The sequence below is a fragment of the Schistocerca nitens genome, chromosome 8 (assembly GCF_023898315.1).
Source record: "Schistocerca nitens isolate TAMUIC-IGC-003100 chromosome 8, iqSchNite1.1, whole genome shotgun sequence".
In the NCBI taxonomy this organism is placed as follows: domain Eukaryota; kingdom Metazoa; phylum Arthropoda; class Insecta; order Orthoptera; family Acrididae; genus Schistocerca; species Schistocerca nitens.
This window is the reverse complement of record NC_064621.1, coordinates 493,780,676-493,790,355: the sequence shown is the minus strand read 5'-3', so window position 1 is coordinate 493,790,355 and position 9,680 is coordinate 493,780,676. Positions and strand designations below refer to the sequence as shown.

General features: G+C 44.8%; 1 non-coding gene across 1 annotated transcript; it reads right to left on the bottom strand.

The window, feature by feature from the left end:
* Positions 1 to 1,653: 1,653 nt before the first annotated feature.
* On the bottom strand, positions 1,654 to 1,728 carry Trnat-ugu (transfer RNA threonine (anticodon UGU)). Its single transcript has one exon. It is a non-coding gene; the product is annotated as a tRNA-Thr (tRNA).
* Positions 1,729 to 9,680: the final 7,952 nt, after the last annotated feature.

Genomic DNA, 9,680 nt, shown 5'->3' with positions numbered 1-9,680 from the left:
CCAACACCCGGCATCATGGTGTGGGGAGCGATCTCCTACACTGGCCGTACACCACTGGTGATCGTCGAGGGGACACTGAATAGTGCACGGTACATCCAAACCGTCATCGAACCCATCGTTCTACCATTCCCAGACCGGCAAGGGAACTTGCTGTTCCAACAGGACAATGCACGTCCGCATGTATCCCGTGCCACCCAACGTGCTCTAGAAGGTGTAAGTCAACTACCCTGGCCAGCAAGATCTCCGGATCTGTCCCCCATTGAGCATGTTTGGGACTGGATGAAGCGTCGTCTCACGCGGTCTGCACGTCCAGCACGAACGCTGGTCCAACTTAGGCGCCAGGTGGAAATGGCATGGCAAGCCGTTCCACAGGACTACATCCAGCATCTCTACGATCGTCTCCATGGGAGAATAGCAGCCTGCATTGTTGCGAAAGGTGGATATACACTGTACTAGTGCCGACATTGTGCATGCTCTGTTGCCTGTGTCTATGTGCCTGTGGTTCTGTCAGTGTGATCATGTGATGTATCTGACCCCAGGAATGTGTCAATAAAGTTTCCCCTTCCTGGGACAATGAATTCACGGTGTTCTTATTTCAATTTCCAGGAGTGTAGTTACATCCGCTTTCTTGCGAGAGAGTTTTTGTAGGTACAGAACGTCTTTTTTGCTGAAAGGCTTTGACTGGAGGATGGAGCTTTCAAGTTAAATAGTTTTAAATACTATAAGAATGAATTGAATATTTTAAATCACTTTAGCGATAATATTTAAAATTTAAAATTCCCAGTATGTTGTAGATTTTTAGTAGTCCGAAAAGAACGCGGGGATGAATCTGTCAAGATTATATACGAGTGAGTGACCAGGGGCTCACTGCTGTGTCAAGCATATATGCTTAAAGTTATCGAACGCTTGGTCAGAGTAAGAAGTTCCAGCAATGACACTTGCCCTCCTGGGGACAAGAAACCGTTTGCGCTTGACGGCCACAAGCATAAATACGGACCGGAGCAGCTCATATCAGCTGTGTCCTGCCTGAATTGAGTAGATGAAATGCAGAAATATGGACTACAGCAGCTCGTATCAACTGAGTACTTCCTAAACAGACTAGATGAGATGACGTGGAGAGTTTATGGGAGGCGTTCGTTCTAGTTAGCACCTGCTGCAGGCACTTCACACAGTTATGTTGCACTGCTCCATGCTTACGACACAGAATTACGTACAGAGTATATGTTTACTGACAGATTAAATAACCTAGGACAAGGCTGCTTGATAAGAATACACTGCCGGTGAGAATACACGTGTTTGTTCTCTGCCATACAGTTGTAAGTCCTTTAGGATCTTTACCATGACATCAAGTAAATACGCTGTGCATATTTGGAGACATCGTGCTAGCTAAACTGCTTGCAGACTGAGAAGGTTTCTTTCTATTTTATCTTGAAGTTGAACGAAGCGACTGTCAGACAATGCCGCAATACTTGAGTCCTGTACATAAATATGCATAACAAATTCTCATATATATATGACGGTAGTATCTGTTCGCGAAAGAACAGTTACCGTGGATGACCATGCAGCTTTGCTAGAAATGAAATGATAATTAAATAGACACCCTAGCTGCATACTGGCGTTGATGTACTTCATTGGGGACATGTTGAAAATGTGTGCCCCGACCGGGGCTCGAACCCGGGATCTCCTGCTTACATGGCAGACGCTCTATCCATCTGAGCCACCGCGGGCACAGAGGATAGTGCGTCTGCAGGGACTTATCCCTTGCACGCTCCCCGTGAGGTCCACATTCTCAACATGTCCACACCACTACATTCGTAGTGCGCCTAATAGATGTTTGCCCATCATACTCTTTACTCGTGGCAGATTAATCTACCAAGTCCCGTACGAGTTCGGGCATAGCTTGTGCGTTCGCACAAGAAGGTCAATGGCCGGGAAGCCATATTTTAACTATATATGACGGTAGTATCTGTTCGCGAAAGAACAGTTACCGTGGATGACCATGCAGCTTTGCTAGAAATGAAATGATAGTTAAATAGACACCCTAGCTGCATACTGGCGTTGGGACTTGGTAGATTAATCTGCCACGAGTAATGAGTATGATGGGCAAACATCTATTAGGCGCACTACGAATGTAGTGGTGTGGTCATGTTGGGAATGTGGACCTCACGGGGAGCGTGCAAGGGATAAGTCCCTGCAGACGCACTATCCTCTGTGCCCGCGGTGGCTCAGATGGATAGAGCGTCTGCCATGTAAGCAGGAGATCACGGGTTCGAGTCCCGGTCGGGGCACACATTTTCAACATGTCCCCAATGAAGTACATCAACGCCAGTATGCAGCTAGGGTGTCTATTTAATTATCATTTCATTTCTAGCAAAGCTGCATGGTCATCCACGGTAACTGTTCTTTCGCGAACAGATACTACCGTCATATATAGTTAAAATATGGCTTCCCGGCCATTGACCTTCTTGTGCGAACGCACAAGCTATGCCCGAACTCGTACGGGGACTTGGTAGATTAATCTGCCACGAGTAATGAGTATGATGGGCTAACATCAATTACGCGCACTACGAATGTAGTGGTGTGGACATGTTGGCAATGTGGACCTCACGGGGAGCGTGCAAGGGATAAGTCCCTGCAGACGCACTATCCTCTGTGCCCGCGGTGGCTCAGATGGATAGAGCGTCTGCCATGTAAGCAGGAGATCCCGGGTTCCAGTCCCGGTCGGGACACACATTTTCAACATGTCCCCAATGAAGTACATCAACGCCAGTATGCAGCTAGGGTGTCTATTTAATTATCATTTCAATTCTCATATACCTTCGTGAGTGTAGCGTCTTACTGTGAAATGGTAAATGGTAAGCATTAGCCATAACAGCTATGTCATAACAAATAATTAACTTCTTACTAGTAACAATCATGTCATGCTTACAATAATTTTATTTATTTACTCCCTTTATTGTACCGTATTGTAATGTTGACAATCGCCGTATTTATGACGCAGAATCCCTGCAATTGATCTGGCTGGTAAAGCTTGTTGGCGAGAGACATACTGATGCAGCAGTATGGTCCAAGTAATATGATTTCGAGATTATTAACGCTTCATATGTTCAACAAAATGTGTTTGACGAGATTCTGACTCCATTTGTGGTACCTTGCAGAGTCTGAGGCACTGATAGAAATATATGGTAAACCAAAAAAGTGTAAACTATCGTTTGGTGTTTAATGGTGTATTTATACAGCAATCGCGCTGGCAAGTTCCGGTAATGATGCTCACCTGAGCATTTAACATGCACTGTTGCCGATCACTTTGATCCCCGCCGAAAGAGGATATCAAACTGATTTGTGTGTCGAGCAGCGGCCATTGGCGCCAATCGCAAAACTTCAGCTGTTGTTGACTGCTTCAAGGGCGCTCTAGCAGTGTCGTTATTTAGCGAACTGCACTTCGCACATCATACATCTTCTTCCACGTCTCCATCTCCATCCATATTCTGCAAACTGCTGTGAAGTGCATGGCAAAATGTACTTCCCCATCTGTCGCTTAATGAGGTGAATTCCAGTTCCATTTGCATATGGAGCACGGGAAAAAGGTCTTCTCATATCCCTCCCTTCTCTCATGACCGTCTAAAAGCGATGCATACGAGGCTGCAGCATGTTTGTTCCTAGATTCCTCACTTTACAGTGGTATTTGAAAATTTGTAAGTAGTTTTATGAGACGTTTCGCTCCTGTATTCACGTACCTGATACCTCATTTTCGTGACGCTCTTTTCGTGACGCTCTGTCGTGGATTAAACGAGCACTTGATCATTGCTGATGTTCGTGATTATGTACGCTGAAATCCGCTGATAGTCCTATTTCGTACTTGTATGAAGCCCACACAGTTGAGAAATACTCTCCGGTGATTTTATGTAAGCAATCACCTTTGTAGTCTGACTGCATTTGTCATGTATCCTAGCTGCAAAACCACCATACACAGATGTTAATTTTATGAGACAAGTGAGAGCACTCTCAGTGAAATTTTAAACAGGCATTTATTTCAGACTTTTCTTGGGGCAAATAAATATGCGAATAGAAAGAGTCATCATTACAACCTGTTTTAAATGTATCTCCTAATTTATCGTGTTATTCTTTTCAATGGAATATCAGCACGAAAAGCTCCGACTAGCACGAAGTTGATGAGGATAAAAACTGAAGAAATATTGCCTCAGTTAGTAGGCCTCCGAATCGTCCTTTCGGAGAAAATAGATAATAAGTATATCTTCAACTATTCTGTTTCAATACTACCTAAAAGAAACTGGAAAATTTGTTGCAATTTACGTAACTGTTAGAAAAAGTACTCTGGATAATTCCTGAGCCGTTCTTAGAACTGGTAATGCTATCTGTATGTGGACAGTCTACATTTAAAGGGCACATCCACCAATCTTCAGCTTCCTCCTATTCTCACGATGGCTAAAATATTGTATTTTCTCCGCAGACTGCAAGTAATCCACTCAAAAAGCTATGTACGCAGTAACAGAGTAGAGGCTCCTAGCCCAAAAGCAGGATGTCCGCGCGAATAGCGAAGTACCAGCAGCAAGTCTCTAGCTTATATACACTGAAGAACGAAAGAAATTGTTATACCTGCCTAATATCGGGTCGAGTCCAGCGAGCGCGCAGAGGTGCTGTAACATGAAGTGCTGGAGGGAATTGTCACCATGAATCCTGCAGGGCTGTCCATAAATCCTTAAGAGTAAGGGGGGTGGAGATATCTTCTGAACATCACGTTGCAAGGCATCCTACATATGCCCAATAATGTTCATGTCTAGGGTGTCTGGTGGCCAGCGGAAGTGTTTAAATTCGGAAGAGTGTCCCTGGAGCCACTCTGTAGCAATTATGGGCGCGTGGGGTGTTGCACTGCCTTCTGGAATTGACCAAGTCCATCGGAATGCATAAATGGATTCAGGTGATCAGACAGGATGCTTACGTACGTGTCACCTGTCAGAGTCGTATCTAGACGTATCCAGGGTCCTATATCACTCCAACTGCACACGCCACGAGCCGTTACAGAGACTCTACCAGCTTGAACAGCTCTCTGCTGAGGGTCCTTGCGTATGAGGTTGTCTCCACACCCTTACACGTTCATCTGCTCGATAGAATTTGAAACGAGACTCGTCCGACCAGGCAACATGTTTCCAGTCGTCAACAGTCCAGTGTCGGTGTTGACGGACCCAGGAAAGGTGTAAAGCTTTGTGTAGTGCAGTCATCATGGGTACACGAATGGGCCTTCACCTCCGAAAGCCCATATCGACGATGTTTCGTTGAACGATTCGCACATTGACACTTGTTGATGGCCCAGCATAGAAATCTGCAGCAATTTGCTGAAGGGTTACATTTCCGTCACATTGAACGATTCTCTTCAGTCGTCGTTGGTCTCGTACTTGTAGGATCTTTTTCTGGCAGCAGCGATGTCAGTGATTTGATAGTTATACCGGATTTCTAATACTCACGATACAGTCGTGAAATGATGCCACGGGAAAATCCCCTCTTCATCACTACCTCGGAGATGCTGAGTCCCATTGCCAGTACGCCGATTATAACACCACATTCAAACTCACTTAAATCTTGATAACCTGCCATTGTAGCAGCAGTAACCGATGTAAAAACTACGCCAGACAGTTGTTGCCTTATACAGGAGTTGCCGACAACAGCGCCGTATTCTGTCTGTTTACATATATCGGTATTTGAATACGCATGCTTATATCAGTTTCTTTGGCGCATTAGTGTTTAGCGAAGCTAATGGCGAGTACCGACGTGCAATGAGTCAGCAGCGAGGAATCACCGGTGAACAGCCAGCAGCGAGGAGCCAGAAGCGTGGCTACAGCACAGACGTGTACTAGGAGTTCACGTATACTACAGGTTTTGCATCCGCAGTTTGGTGATAGAGAATATTTTGTTATGGGGCGAGAGGGAGAAACCAGCGATTACTTTCGATTTAGATCGCAGTAGCACTACTCGGAAGTCATCCATTCTCTATGCTTTGCAGTCTGATGGCTCATATAATGGCTTTTTAATATTGCTCCTTGTAATATATGATACGTGGTACTTACTGGAATTAAGGAAAACTTGGAAGGGAGGGCCCACCAATATAACTTCCTTTTCACACAACCTGTTTATATAACAATATATAAACTGTGTTTTACAGATCATCGAAGCACTTAACCATAAAATGTTGTTTAACAAAATGAACAAATATTCAAAATTCTTTTGACCTTAAACCCTCAGTTGAATAAGCTTTTAATCTTTGCAAAAGAAATCTGAAGTGCTGTATTGCAAAACAGCAGACAACATGACAATGATTAGAAGGTGTGACTGGAGCCGAACCCGTCCCTTCTGACAATTTATTTTGTCTAACGCCCTGGTGAAAGCTGGCTGTTAAAATTTTCATAGTTAAACTGATTGTCAGTTATTACGACCTCTCGGAATTAACGTCTTAAAATATTTCTTGTGAACACTTATTACAAGAGAACACATTCGGCGGAACCACAAGATCCAACTAAAATACACCTAATAACCCGGTCTTTAAAATACACAAACGAACAGCTTAGTACAACAGCTTGTTCAGATTATAACTAATGGCTGAGAAATGTAATTACAATCAAACATTAGAACCGGTTAACATCTAAATGTAACCAACAGGCCCCTCTTTTGTTTAGCAGCTACCTGTGCCATAGTTCAATTGTTCCGGCTGTGTTTAGGACCAAGAGCTGATTAATTAGAACTTTAATGATCGGGTACAAACTAGAATGAAAAGGCATATAATAGCACGACAAATTACAGTACAGTACCACAGTACAGTACAGTAGTACAGTAGTACAGTACTACTGACTATATTTACGACCAAACAGCCGACCGAGTAAAACTCTGAGGATCGTGTACAAACCAGAAAATATTAAGGAGGGCAAGTAGATAACGAAACAAATCACCACGAAGATTACAGAATGTTACTCCCCATTACAAGCAAGCAGTTCCATGGATCCACAGTGCGTCGCAGCGGTTACTGAGTGATGCCGATGAAAGCCAGGTAGAAGAGGGCAGCCAGGCCACGAGCGGTCGTCCGACACGAATGTTGCCAACAAACCGACGGGATGTCAGCCTGCTGCTTGTAGTCGACGCTGACCCCGGTGAAGTACTCCGGTATCTTCACTCTGCGCAGGCCCTCCTTGCGCAGCTCGAGGCTTCGGTCGCTTGGACCTCGTGGCCACCTCTTGTCGCTTTACCTCCGAGGATGTCTCCCGCAGTCGGAGACGAAACGTTAGGAGACAGTTTTATACTTCGACCACGGCCTATCAGCCCGGAAGTTTTAAGTGAAAACACACATGTACTTTGAAACCAAGTGAGTGCAGGAAGGATGGCTACACCACAGGACACCATTCCCTCGTTATACGCGTCGATGCCATCACGCTTGGAACAAGTAAACAGGGCTCATGGCGGACTCTGTGCCTATGAGGAAACAGAGAACATTCTGAACCGAGATGACTGAAATGGCTCTGAGCACTATGGGACTTAATATCTGAGGTCATCAGTCCCCTAGAACTTAGAACTACTTAAACCTAACTAACCTAAGAACATTACACACATCCATGCCCGAGGCAGGATTCGAACCTGCGACTGTAGCGGTCGCGCGGTAGCAGACTGAAGCGCCTAGAACCACTCGGCCACACTGGCCGGCTGAGATGACTGAAATGCTAACAGTTTCTGCTGAACATAGTAATATACATGTTCTGTGAGTACGAACGGCCTACCTTTAGTCGTTCAGGGTGTTCTGTTTTTTGTGAACATGAGTGTGTTTCACATCCACTGATGATAATATGTCGCCTCCGGAGCAAGTACTTCCAGAGGCTAATGGTGGCACAAATAAACGATTAACACAATGTTCTCCAAAAGTCAGTGTAAACATTAATGAGAGTTTCGTTAATTTGCGTGCTAGATGTTACGATCCAACACACATTAATGTGACAAAAGTCTTGGGATACCTCGTGATATCGCACCCGACCATATTTGTCCTGCACAGTGCACTGCAGCAACTGAACGCGACATGAACACAACAAGCCATCGAAAGTCCCCTGCAGAAATATTGATCTCTGGTGCCTATATAGCCGCACACAGTTGCGACGATGCTGCCGGTGCAGGTCACGTGGCACATAATCATCCACAAAAATTCCATAGTTGTTTATTGCAAATGGTCTTCAAGTAGCCGAACATGGCTATGGCCCATACCATTATGGAGCCCCCTCCAGCTTATACAGTGCCTTGTTTACAACTTTAGTCGATGCCTTCATGGGATCTGCGCCACATTCGAGCCCTAACAATCAGCTCTTACCAACTGAAATCGGGACTCATCTGTCAATGCCACGGTTTTAAACCGATTTGGTCACGAGCCCAGAAAAGGCGCTGCAGACTATGCCGCCCTCACGTAGGTCGACTGTTGCCTTAGCCCATTAACGCCGAATTTTGCCGCACTGTCCTAAGGGATACGTTCGTCGTACGCCTCACATTGATGTCTTATTTCAAGGAGAGTTGCTTGTCTATGAGCACTGACAACTCTAAGCAAAATCCGTTGATCTCAGTCGTTAAGTGAAGGTCGTCGACTACAGCGTCGTCCATGGTCAAAGGTAACGTCTGAAGTCTGGAATTCACGGCACACTCTTGACCCTGTGGATCTCGGAATACTGAATTCCCTAACGATTCGCGAAATGGAACGTTCCATGTGTACAGCTCCAACTACTATTTCGCTCTCAATGTCTGTTAATTCCTGTCTTGCGGCCATAATCACTTCGGCAACATATTCACATGCATCACCTGAATACAAATGACAGCTCCGCCAATTCAACGCCCATTTATACATTGTGTACGCGATACAACCTCCATCTGCGTATGCACATACGGTATTCCGTGACTTCTGTCACCTCAGTGGTAATTTCAAGAGTCAATTTGCCATTTGAAAGATGCCCGATATAATATCCTGGCTTACCAAGCTACGAAAATTATTTGTGTAGAATGTAATCTCTAAAGCTCCGCCTCAGTGGTTGACGTAGTATTATCAAGTTTCCCATGTCTTCCAAATACTTGCATATCCATCAGAAATACGAGTATGTAGCTGCCTTTATATTCTTGTGCGTCGGCTAATGGGACACACTGTGAAACGGATCACGGCGCCAGAGAGGGACTCTGCCACTGCCTTTCTACTACAGCTGCCTTCCATCTCTACCGCCCTTAAGAGCGGAAAATGTTTCACAGTCACACCTACTTCAAGCTTTTCACAGCAGCTTTCTATAGAATCCACAATTACGAGACCTGTTTTCCACGTCTTTTATGTGATGCTTGTATTATAGGTATCCCGAAACTTTGTGTATCTACCAAAGTAGCCGTCTCTATGAATGCTGTAAATTACTAGACATTCTTGTATTACGAAAATAGTTCCACCTTGCCAAGTAGAGAGGTGCAACATTTACGCACTTGTGTCTGTGGGCGTCTGGTGAATAGAAGGAGAAGGGAGGAAAGGGATTATGAGTAGAGAAGAGGGTGGAGATTATTACCATGATTGGCTATAAAATCCCTATAAAGATACCGTCTACAAATTTCAGGAGTAATAGTCTCAGTAATAACGTACGAATGTCCAATCGAAAGTGTCTGTGGGTTTCACA